At 44.0% G+C, this 12,361-nt stretch overlaps 1 long non-coding RNA gene across 1 annotated transcript; it reads left to right on the top strand.

The window, feature by feature from the left end:
• The first annotated feature begins 6,526 nt into the window (after positions 1-6,526).
• Positions 6,527-10,599, top strand: LOC138772677 (uncharacterized). Its single transcript, XR_011359798.1, has 4 exons — positions 6,527-6,614; positions 7,011-7,039; positions 8,185-8,342; positions 10,449-10,599. It is a non-coding gene; the product is annotated as an uncharacterized lncRNA (long non-coding RNA).
• Positions 10,600-12,361: the final 1,762 nt, after the last annotated feature.

Raw genomic sequence — 12,361 nt, 5'->3', positions numbered from 1 at the left:
CTACACAGCATGTATTTCTACTTGGACAAGGCCTCCAAGATGGTCACTAAACCTACGCTAAGTTACCTTTATCTTTCTCCCTATTCTCAGACTCTGTCAACTGCACCTGCCCTTGCTCTTAAAGTTGTCACCATTATTTTTGTCCTGTATTGCACTGAAGTTTTTTCACATAAAAAGTCACTTTGTTTAAGTGCAGGACTGTCATATTTTTGTGTTGCCGCACATGCACCTACACCTCCACTTGTGCTACTCCTTTTCAAGCGGAGTGCCCGTGTGGGTTCCAACATCACTGCTGACCACTATGAGAAGTGTCCAAGTGTACCCAAGCCCACCTTGCTGTACCACCACCACAGCACCCCGAGCCACGGTACAATGTCTGTAAAAGAGGACACATAAGAAGCTGTCTGTGCGTGACAGGGAATAAGGAGTTGTCCATGAGAAAGGGGTGTAACAAAAGTCTGTGTAACAAAAGAGACAGTGAGGGAGCTGTCTGTGAGAGAGATGGGTCTAAGAAAACTGAGAGTGAAAACACTTAGGGCCACATGTATCATCCGGCGAACGGATGATTTTCGGCGGAAAGTGCCTATTTGCGTATTTTTTTATACGCAAATGGCCGATTTGCGAATAAAATATTCGCAAATCGCCACTTTCCGCCGAGTACGCCAGGGGGGCGGAAAGGGGGCGTGTAGTGGGTGGAACAGAGGGCGCGGACTCAGAGCCCAAATATACGCCGAAAACCTACTCCAGTCCTCAGCTGGCGTAGGTTTTCGGCGGTGCACACCGGCGCGCACGGGATTTATGTAGAGGCAGTCCGCCTCTACATAAATCTCCGTAGCGCCGGAGCTGCGGGGGCATTTTTAAGTCCGGCGTAAAAAACGCCGGACTTAATAAATGCCCCCCATAGTGGCTCTTGGTGGCCCTACAGTGGTCTGTAGAAGGTATGGATAGCAATCTATGTGAGAGGAGGGATGTGTGTCCATTATAGTCCCAAACTTCATAGAAAATGTTTGTGGTAACCCAGGGGTGATAGGTAGCTGTTAATAGCGATGGCTGATTGCTGTAGTTCCGCTGCAGCACTTTTCATGGGGTTCAGAGTGGTAGATGTCCTCTGTGGGTCCCAACACATGCTCGTTAATAGAGTAATCCCTGTAGTGTGGTGTGCCGGCTACGAAAGCCAGGGCGCTTAAACAGGATAATACTTTTACATAAAGGAAACCAATCAGCATGATTGTGCTGATCTGGTTCCCTCCAGCACTTTATAGAGCTACCGTGAGGCTCACGCCATGTACCGACCGCAGCTGCGGCAATAGCTACAGTAAGCAGGAGGATAAGTCATTTGGGCGGGGAGCTGCCCGAGACTAGTCACGGCCCTCTGCCTGTCAGTGCACAGTGTGGGGATTATTGACCGGCAAGAAAATCCATTAGTGGGTGTTTTGGGTCACTCAGTTTAGAAGAAACAGAACCCAAGTTGTCTCTAGTTACAAGGGTTCAGAACATTGATCAGTAGAAAGATTCCTTCATTCAGTAGAGTTTCACTCGTTTGAATGGGACAGATCAAAGAATGCTGCAAAGTAATTGTTTTATCAGATCGCCGGACAGCCTGTGGGGGGAAAGACATCTTGCAGGGTTCTCCCGTTCGGCCTGTAGGATTACAGAGATTTAAAGAGTCACTGTCGTTTTTTTTTTTTTTTTTTGCAGAAATCAATAGTCCAGGCGATTTTAAGAAACTTTGTAATTGGGTTTATTAGCCAAATCTGCCATTATCTGCATGTAAAAAGCCTTTTCCCAGGTCCCCCCCTCCTTCCTCTTTTTCATCCACTCCAAAAAATCTGAAAATTGTGACTTGTTGCAGGAGACGTCCCCTGTCTGTTCTAGGGAGAGGGGAGGGGGGAGGAGGAAGGAAGGAGTTAGCCGGCAGCAGAAAGCAGATAACAGAGGATTACAGGCACAGAGCTGGGTGACAGCTGTAATCCGAGCTCAGGGAGGTCACTGGTGACTGTCCCAGGAGGTAACGGGTGAAGGATTTGTAGATTAACTCTTTGTTGTCCTGTTTTGGTCTTTTCTTTAGCTCTCTCCGTAGGAGAACAATGAAGACAGGGGGGAGAGCTTCAAACTGCTTTTTCATGATAAAAATGCATTTTTCGGCTAATAAACCCAATGACAAAGTTTCTTAAAATCGCCTGTACTATTGATTTCTGCAAAAAAAAAATTTCACGACAGTGACACTTTAACCTTTTAACCTCTTAAGGACATAGGACGTATGCGTACGTCATATGTCCTCACTTGCACTTCAAAGCGGGGCCGCGCGGCGGCCCCGCTATGCAGTGCCGCGGTCCCGGGTGCCGCGAGTAGCCCGGGACCGCTGCTATTAGCGGGCACGGTCTGATCGCCGTGCCCGCTAATTAGCTAATCGGAGACAGCTGTCAAAGTTGACAGCTGCCTCCGATTACCGGAGGCAACGTTTCCCTGGGGTCTAGTGGGGGAGATCGCTCCTCTGGGACCTTGTCCCGGAGGAGCGATCTCCGTTACTGATGCCGGCCGGGGACGCGTCAAAGATGGCGCCGTCCTCGGCTCGGCACTCGTTAGTTTTCGGCTGCAGCAGCCGAAAGCAAACGAGTGCCGATCTCATGGATCTCTGCAGCATATCTATGCTGCAGAGATCTCAATGAGAGATCACAGTGTATATACTAGAAGTCCCCCAGGGGGGCTTCTAGTATATGTGTAAAAAAATAAAATAAAGTGTTGTTAATAGTAAAAAGCCCCCTCCCCTAATAAAAGTCTGAATCACCCCCCTTTTCCCAGGTTTTAAATAAAAGTAAACAAATAAATAAATAAATAAACATGTTTGCTATCGCCGCGTGCGTAATCGCCCAAACTATTAATTAATCACATTCCTGATCTCGTACGGTAAACGGCGTCAGCGCAAAAAAATCCCAAAGTGCAAAATTGCGCATTTTTGGTCGCATCAAATCCAGAAAAAATGTAATATAAAGCGATCAAAAAGTCGTATATGCGCAATTAAGGTACCGATAGAAAGATCACATCATGGCGCAAAAAATGACACCTCACACAGCCCCATAGACCAAAGGATAAAAGCGCTATAAGCCTGGGAATGGAGCGATTTTAAGGAACCTATATTGGTTAACAACGGTTTGAATTTTTTACAGGCCATCAGATACAATATAAGTTATACATGTTATATATCGTTTTAATCGTAACGACTTGAGGAACATGCATAACAAGTCAGTTTTACCCCAGGGCGAATGGCGTAAAAACACATTTCCCCCAAATAAAAGAAATGCGTTTTTTTTTTCAATTTCACCACACTTTGAATTTTTTTCTGGTTTCGCAGTGTACTTTATGCAAAAATTCAGCCTGTCATTGCAAAGTACAATTAGTGACGCAAAAAATAAGGGCTCATGTGGGTTTCTAGGTGGAAAAATGCAAGTGCTATGACCTTTTAAACACAAGGAGGAAAAACCGAAAACGTAAAAACGAAAATGGGCCATGTCCTTAAAGGGTTAAGGACGTGGCCCATTTTCGTTTTTACGTTTTCAAACCGTTGTTAACCAATATACGTTCCTTAAAATCGCTCCATTCCCAGGCTTATAGCGCTTTTATCCTTTGGTCTATGGGGCTGTGCGAGATGTCATTTTTTGCGCCATGATGGGATCTTTCTATCGTTACCTTGATTGCGCATATACGTCTTTTTGATCGCTTTTTATTACATTTTTTTTGGATTTGATGCGACCAAAAATGCGCAATTTTGCACTTTGGGATTTTTTTGCGCTGACGCCGTTTACCGTACGAGATCAGGAATGTGATTAATTAATAGTTCGGGCGATTACGCACGCGGCGATACCAAACATGTTTATTTATTTATTTATTTGTTTACTTTTATTTAAAACCTGGGAAAAGGGGGGTGATTCAGACTTTTATTAGGGGAGGGGGCTTTTTACTATTAACAACACTTTATTTATTTTTTTTACACATATACTAGAAGCCCCCCTGGGGGACTTCTAGTATATACACTTGGATCTCTCATTGAGATCTCTGCAGCATAGATATGCTGCACAGATCCATGAGATCGGCACTCGTTTGCTTTCAGCTGCTGCAGCCGAAAACGAACGAGTGCCGAGCCGAGGACGGCGCCATCTTGGACGCGTCCCCGGCCGGCATCAGTAACGGAGATCGCTCCTCCGGGACAAGGTCCCAGAGGAGCGATCTCCCCCACTAGACCCCAGGGAAACGTTGCCTCCGGTAATCGGAGGCAGCTGTCAACTTTGACAGCTGCCTCCGATTAGCTAATTAGCGGGCACGGCGATCAGACCGTGCCCGCTAATAGCAGCGGTCCCGGGCTACTCGCGGCACCCGGGATCGCGGCACTTTAAAGTGCAAGTGCGGACATATGACGTACCGGTACGTCATATGTCCTTAAGAGGTTAACTGAAAAAAGGATGACAGATGACAACTGATACCTTTTTGGATGCAACTAGGGATGAGCGAACCGAACCTTTACGAACCAGATTTGTTACGAACTTTGGAAAAAGTTTGGTTCGGCAATGAACCGAACTTTGAGAAAGTTAGTTACGAATCTGGTAAAAATAACAAAGGCGGCACAAAATTGCACTTTTTTTCACAGAATAGACCAGGATACAAGGGATTATTACTCCTATAATACCTTGTATCCTGGTTTTCTGTGAATATCAAGATGTGTGACGTCACCCCTGTTAGGGTGAGACCTTAAATTAGTCTCCTCAGATATACCTGGGTGCTGCCTAATCAAAAATGTAATGTGACAGCTGTCTGTGAGTATTAACCAAGATACATGAAAGCAACTTTAGTGTTCAAGCTTATCGAATTTATTAAGGGAAAATCAGTTCATATACAATCAGGTTCAAAAAATAGGAGAACCCCGTTTAGCCGCAACAACAAAAAGTAAAAAAAAAAAGTCTAAAAAAAAGTCCCATTACTGTCTGAGAAACAAAAGAAAGTCCACAAAAAAGTCCCATCACTGTACGAGAAAAAAAAAAAAAAAAAGTAAAAAAAAAAAAAGTCCCATCACTGTCCGAGAAAAAAAAAGTCCCATTAGCTGTCCCATCACTGCACAGTTGTGTAGAAAAATGTTGCTGACTCATTGGGATTCTTTGTGTCCAAGACCGTGCACCCCAGTGCTGATGTCTGCTCCTTAAATTATGGGCAAGGGCAGTACATGTCTGTTACTGCCCATTGGGTCAACATTCCCCCAGAAGACCACCAGAAATTTAGCCCATTCTTGCCACTGTCACCTCCCCGGTGCTTTAGGGGGCCAGTTCTGCAAAAGTTCTGCCTTCACCAGCTTGCAACCATCCACCGCTTTGTCTGCAGTCCAACCTGCCCCAGTGTCTTCTCAACGATGTCAGGCCCGGCGCTCTCAGGCTGTCCTCCATTTTGTGAGTCTGGGTGAACGAAGTTACAATGTGCAGGAGCTCCTCCGGACCATTAGGGAGGATAAGGAGATATATGAATGGCTGACCCAAGGTCAACTAACGGTGGGAAGTGTTGTAGCCCACAAAGGGAAGAACCTTTTCTCTGCCGTGAAGCAAGGATTCCCAGGCCGACTCTCCAAGGCTGAACATCTCCTCCTCCATGAATAGTCTGTTCTCAATTATACTGGTCTGGGTGCAATCAGGTACTGCCTCCTCCTCCTCCTCCTCCTTAAATAGTCTGTTTTCAATCATACTGGCCTGGGTGCAATCAGGTGCTACTGCCTCCTCCTCCTCTGTCAATTGTCTGTTCCCCATCACACTGGGTCCAATACAGTGCTATTACTGCTGCTGGATACACTGTCAGATGTCTGTTTTCCACCCTACTGGGTCCAAGGAACTTTGTGTCCTATGTCCCATGTAATCACTTACACCTTGGCTAATTTTTCTTTCATTATTTTTGCACTTTCATTTTTACCACTTTTTTCATTGTAATAGCAACTGCAACCAAAACGAAACTATACCCTATCAGACTCCCTTTATTGTAGCTGCAATTATTCAGCCGTTATAGCAAGGTTCGTTTTTGGTTTGGTTCTTACGAATCGGAACTTCGCGAAAGTTCGCCGGATCAAAACGAACTTTTCAAAAGTTCGCTCATACCTAGATGCAACTGATCAATGTAAACCCAGCCTTAGCATGAAATCTGTAGGTGAGAGGAATATGGATTGCAATGACTTCAACTTTGCCCTGAGGATAGAAGCCAAAGGAGGAAACTCTTCTGCACTTCCAGTTCAGAGAATTATTAAAGATTGTAATCTGTAGCGGGAACTTAGATCGAGATCATCTGCAGAGTAAACACCATATGGAGAATATTGTCCTAAGAGATTGAAGTAAGCCAATAGATTCCAAGAAACTTGAAGGATGAAGATCTTGGAGACTTTTATTCTTTGCCAAATGTCAAACAAATACAGATGAAGTCCGCCCCCCCCTCCCCCTCCGGCTGTAGCCTGGTACTATATTTTGTGCCGCATTGCCTGGTGATAGGTATACACAGCTCAGCTAGTCTTATAAGCAGAGTCTTATATCCGATCATCTCCATCATGAAGTCAGTCACCATTACCCTCCTGGTGGTCCTCGCCTGCCTCTTTGGTAAGTGTCTACATTATTATTGGGAGCGTCTTCTAGTCCAATGTCTGACACCCGACCTTCTCAGGCTCCAGGACAGCCTAGCTATATGTCCCTTGTCTCCATATTATTATATCACTGAGCAGATTTTATATTCTGGTCATTGTCCTAGACGACCATGGGCTCTAACATTAACTTCTTCCCTGCCACCAGAGATGCTAACATTACCTGTCCCCCCGGCCTTCCCAGGCACCAGGTCATCCTAGCTATTCAGTTATATGTTCCATTCTGGATTATGGGAAAGATGGATGACTAATTTAGAGAAGAAGCCGTACTAGAGACAGATATGACGTGATGATAGATATCAGTATTATTACTATGATATCACAACTTAATGATACTTTATTTTTTGTTTTGCAGTTACTGCTCGGGGACAGCTCAATCCTGGCGTAAGTGACACCACCATACATATCTATACCATACACATATGTTACTAAGAACATGTGTTTACCATTAGCAATCACATCTTATCTCCGAGGGAAAGCAGAGATGTACAGAGCAGAATATGTGCCGTAACCCATGGATGTAGCTTTGGGGGGTGCAGTGTTGGCAATCCCTCCTGAACCTGCTGCCTGTGTCCCCTCTCTTTTGTAATGTAAATTTGATCTTTTAGAAATCAACTTTGGCATACCGGTCATCTCATCAGTAATGGCGGCTTGTCCTCTTGGTGCACTTTCTAGTTGGAGAACTCAGGACAATGAGGGAATGATCCGGCACTTGTAGTATATCTCTGATAACATAACAGACAGATAAACATTAGAGCCCCCGGATATCATGTCAGACATCATGGTCAGTCTACGCATTTCAGTCTCCATCTCTCTTAGGGTTGTACTCCTGACTAGTGTGATCATAGTTTCACCTGTACATGACTATCAGGACATACAGCCGCCTAGGAGAATGAGCCGGGAGAGGCCCCACTTCTCTGATGTCCATTCTGCGGCTCCATAGACTTTTAATGGAGCTACAGAATAGATATTAGAGAGCTAGTGAGTTAAAAGCACTAATGTGTTCTTCTCCCCACTCATTCTCCTGATCGTTTGGGTCTCAGCACAAGTCAAAATGTTTGACATCCCTCTGACATAGAAAAAGTTTTTTTCTAAATGACAGTGTCCAATTATATGATTGTTCTTACATAAAAAAAAAAAAAACATGGCTGCTTTATTCCACAAACCACCACCCCTGCCTACAGGTAGTGCAACCCCACTTACTTCAAATTTGCTGCAATACCTGACATGACCCATAGACAGATGTGGCGCTATTACAGTGATATACCCAGCCCTGCCCCCAATGCATCTGCCAGGATCACAGATAACATTGATCATGACATCGATCCCCTTAGATGCCACAGTCAGTACTGACCACAGCACCAAAGTGGATCACCCTCACTGCATGTATTTATAGTTTTTATTAGATGTTTCCCGGCTTTTCCAGGATAGAAATTTTTAATTTTATGAGAAAAATAAAATATTTGTAATAAAAAGGGACATAAGTGATGATGATGATGGTGTATAATGCCTTGTTTCCATATATACAGGGTGGGCCCAATATAGCAGGAATTCCCATTAAAGGCAAGGCTGGGGGATTTCTTCCAGGAAATGCCGTTGGAGGGAATCTTGTGAAACATCTTGAGAATAACGTTGATAGTCTAATTAGCAGTTTTGGCTAAATCCTTGGATCTCCATTTCTGCACAGGTAAAATCTGATGATTCCTATAGAATATATAAGAATGGGGTACTTAGAATCTGTACGTTGTTATTTGGGTTGTTCAGGCAAAAGCAAAGGATACCCGCTGGCCAGATCTGCCGGTCTCTGCTTTTTTCTGGTTGTCCTCTGTCCCTACCCCACAGCACCTGCCCACCCAGCCAATCAGTGGCCACAGTAGGGTCATTTGTCAATCACTGATTGGTTAAGCAGGTACTGTAGGACCTATGGGGAACAAAAAGCAGAGACCAGGAGCAGGAGGGGAATATAATTTTGCCTGTATAACCCCTTTAATATAAGAACAAGCAGGACTGGGGTCCTGGGTTATAATCAACTGGTATAATATCAGTATAAAGATCACCCCCTACCCCCAACTTCATATGATTTTTTTTTAAATAACGTAATAACAGGATTTAATGCAGTCCTTCAAGGGATTCTATGAGATTTATTCTTCTAATAGCGCCATATTCTGGGACAGATATTGAAGCTCATCCTCGTTCATCTAAATTATTAATGAGGAACTAATCAGAGGTGAATGAATCTACAGCAACATCAGTTGAATCCGTATTCAACAGATCACCCATTGATTAGTTTAGTCTAGACATATTTGTTTGGCTTTGAAGATTCTCCAGTTGTCCAGAAGAGTCCAGGATGACAGGTCTGAGGTCTCCATCTTTTCTGAGCACATTAACCCCTTTCCTCCACAAAATGTACAGGCACGTCCTGCGGGGGGTGGGGAGGTTCAGAGAGGGACCACGCCGAGACCCAGCTCTGAACCGCCACGATCCCGGCTGCTTACTGCAGCAAGGGATCACAGCTTTTAGCGGGTGCGGCTGATCGTGGCACCCACTAATTAGGACAATTAAATGCAGCTGTCAAACATATAACTAATAACTAGTCAGTTTTACCATAGGGCGCATGGCGTAAACACAAAACCCCAAATAAAAAATATTGGGTTTATTTTCAATTTCACTGCGCATATAAATTTTTTCTGGTTTTGCAGCATATTTTATGAAAAAATTAAGTATTCAATTGCAAATTACAATTAGTGGCTCAAAAAATAAGGTCTCATGTGGGTCTGTAGGTGAAAAAATGCAAGCGCTATGGCCTTTCAAACACAAGGAGGAAAAAACGAAAACACAAAAACGAAAAAATGGCCCGGGAGGGAAGGGGTTAATTCAGGTTTGGTCAAAATTACTGTAGATTCACTGACCTCAAGTTTTAAGTCATTATTTCTGTAGTCATTGATCCAAATTTGTTGTTTGGGATTACACAAGATGTTGGCTGTTTCCTTCCACAAACACCTCACACCTGTACGTTCAACTCCGAGGTCTCCATAGTGGATACTGTTGTTTATGTCTTAGAAGAGAAGTTGGTCGATTTTCAAAATCCAGCGGGGGAGGGGGGAAACTGATTACAAATATCAACTTACCTCACCCCTGCCAGCTTTGGGATTTCCGCGGTGTCCACCTCATGACCAGGCTGATGAACTAGCAGCTCAGCCAGTAAGTCACTGGTTGGCTAGGTGGCCAGTCCATCAACCGAGACAGGAATTTTCCCTTGAGTTGTGACATCATGTGACAGGGGGAAAATGACTCTCACCTCGGGCACGGGGAGAGGAAAGTTCCTACTTGTTGTCAATTTTCATACGTTTCCTTGAAACACGGAGCCATGGACGGGTAAGCAAAGATATGGAATGACCCACTGGCATTATGTATCATTATGATGCTGGCAGTGGGAAAGATGTTTAAATCTTCTCGGTCTGTAATGAAACAGCTGCTGTCACTGACACTTAAGCACTGCATTAGTCATAGACTGTGAGGACCCGGCTCCTGATAGAGCTGGTACTTATACGTTAGGGAGCGAGCGCAGCTCCTGAGCTCGCTTCATAGTTTCATAGTAAAAGCACAGTGTACACGTACCACAGGGAGCCCTAAGCCCAAGGCGTCCATGCCGCACTTGTACAGCATGGGTCATCTAGGGTTTAACCACACCCCTAAAATCGCATTCACAGTGTGGCTACACCCCTTAACCACACCCACTATGAGGCCACACACATTTTTTCACAGGAAGTAAATAAATCTTTTTATCTTCCAGATCCCACAATGGATTCCTGACCAGGACAGGCCGAGTCCTCCAGATGGATTTCCCCTCTGATGATTTGTTTCCTCTTCTCTCCTGACCCATCATATTCTCTCTCCATGATTTCCCTTCCCTCCATGTCTCACAACCAATAAAGTAGAAGAGATCAGCACATTGTGTTCTGTGGTCACTTGGTTTAAAGGTTTGGCTCAATTGGGCACGGGTAAAATAGGCTTCTGTCTTTAGAAAAAAAAAAAATTGACATGTCAAAAGATCAATAAAAAACAAAAATACCTATGTAGGTGCACGCTGCTATGGGGAGATGAAAGGGCACTTGAAGGGGGATTGAAACGTGTGAAATGTGTTATTAGCAAGATTTCTGATTTTCTGCTGCTGATTCACCAATATCCACTGCTTCACCGCCGCTGCTCCACCGAGGTCCACTGCTGTCCATGGAATGATTGACTGGCTGATTGAGAATTTTTTTAAGTTTTTATTTTCCATTTTTTTTTTTAAATAAAACATACACACAACTAAAAAAAATACATGAAGTACACAACACATAAAATCCCAATAGCCCCCAATGCAATAATAAATCTAAAGTACACATATTTCTGCGTGCGTAATGACGCCGACAATAAAATTATCACATAATTAAACCCGCTCAGTGACAGCAGAAAAATAGAAATCTGAAAATCACAAATTTTGTCATTTTTTCATGAAATGTGGCCATTTTTCACACAAAATTGTACGATGGCACTGAGTGCCCCACTAGAATTTTATGACTATGCAACCGATTCTCTTGTGTTTTTCCTTTCTTTTTTTTTTCTTTTCTTTTTCTGTGGATGTAAATGTTGTGTTTCCCCAAAAATAAGACACCCCAGCCAACCTACAAACCAGCCTAAAATAAGACATCTCCCGGAAAATAAGGTACCCCCATCCTAAGTTAGGGCACCCCCTAAAAGTAAGGACCCCCCCACCACTGAAATTGAGGCGGCTAACCCGCTATTGCACGCTTCAGCAGCACGTGGGTAAGAGTTAGCAGGGGCCCACAGGGAGCTGCGGATGGGCTGCTCGTGTGATCATCAGGGCAGCCCATAGAAGATAGCCACGGACTACTGCCGCCGCTCCTATTACACGAATACAGATCATTGCTGTCTTAGTCGTTTGTCTTTTAACGTGTTGAAAGACAACGACAGAATCATTTCGTGTAATGGGGCCTAAAACTTTATCCACCACAAGCTATCTCCAGATTGTCCCCCAGCTTCTTTGTTTTGAATAGACCCACAACGCTATTTATTCTTTTAAGTTTTTCTTTTAAGTTTTAATCAGAAAATCCATTTAATAGACTGAATAAGTGCTGGGAGGATAAGAAAAATGACCAACAGTAAGACCTTAAAGGGAAACTATCAGCAGGTTAGACAAATCTAACAGCTCCCTATTGTACAGGAAATGCCAAGCATGAAGGAGAAAAATCCAGCATATCCCATTCTTTATTGAAGCATAGCAAAAAACAAATAAAACCTGACAAAAGGCTGACGCGTTTCGCTCTATTCAGATCTTAATCGTAGCATGAGTGAAGATATACAATTGCAGCTTCATATACACGATATTAGCAGTACAACACCCATATTCCTGGTCATGCCTCCAAATGGGGCGCTCCCTGTGCCTAGCGTGGCGCTCAGCAGACTGGCAGGAATATCCATTGAAGTTTAATAAAAACGAATGGCTATCCCAGTGCCTGTTATATGATAGGGCGGGGGAGGGAGTCGAGGTTCCTAATGTCTTTGGGTGAACTCTAAAATTGGCTAAATGTGATTTCCATCCATCGTGAACCTCAGAACATTCTCACAAGCGGAGACAACTGGATGAAAGATGCTCAAACATGATCTAAGGGGAATCGTAACGTTAGCGCAAAAGTGATGCTT

This window comes from Dendropsophus ebraccatus, chromosome 14 (assembly GCF_027789765.1).
Source record: "Dendropsophus ebraccatus isolate aDenEbr1 chromosome 14, aDenEbr1.pat, whole genome shotgun sequence".
Taxonomy (NCBI): Eukaryota; Metazoa; Chordata; class Amphibia; order Anura; family Hylidae; genus Dendropsophus; species Dendropsophus ebraccatus.
Note: the sequence above shows the minus strand (reverse complement) of the source record. Positions and strands in the feature narration are given on the sequence as shown.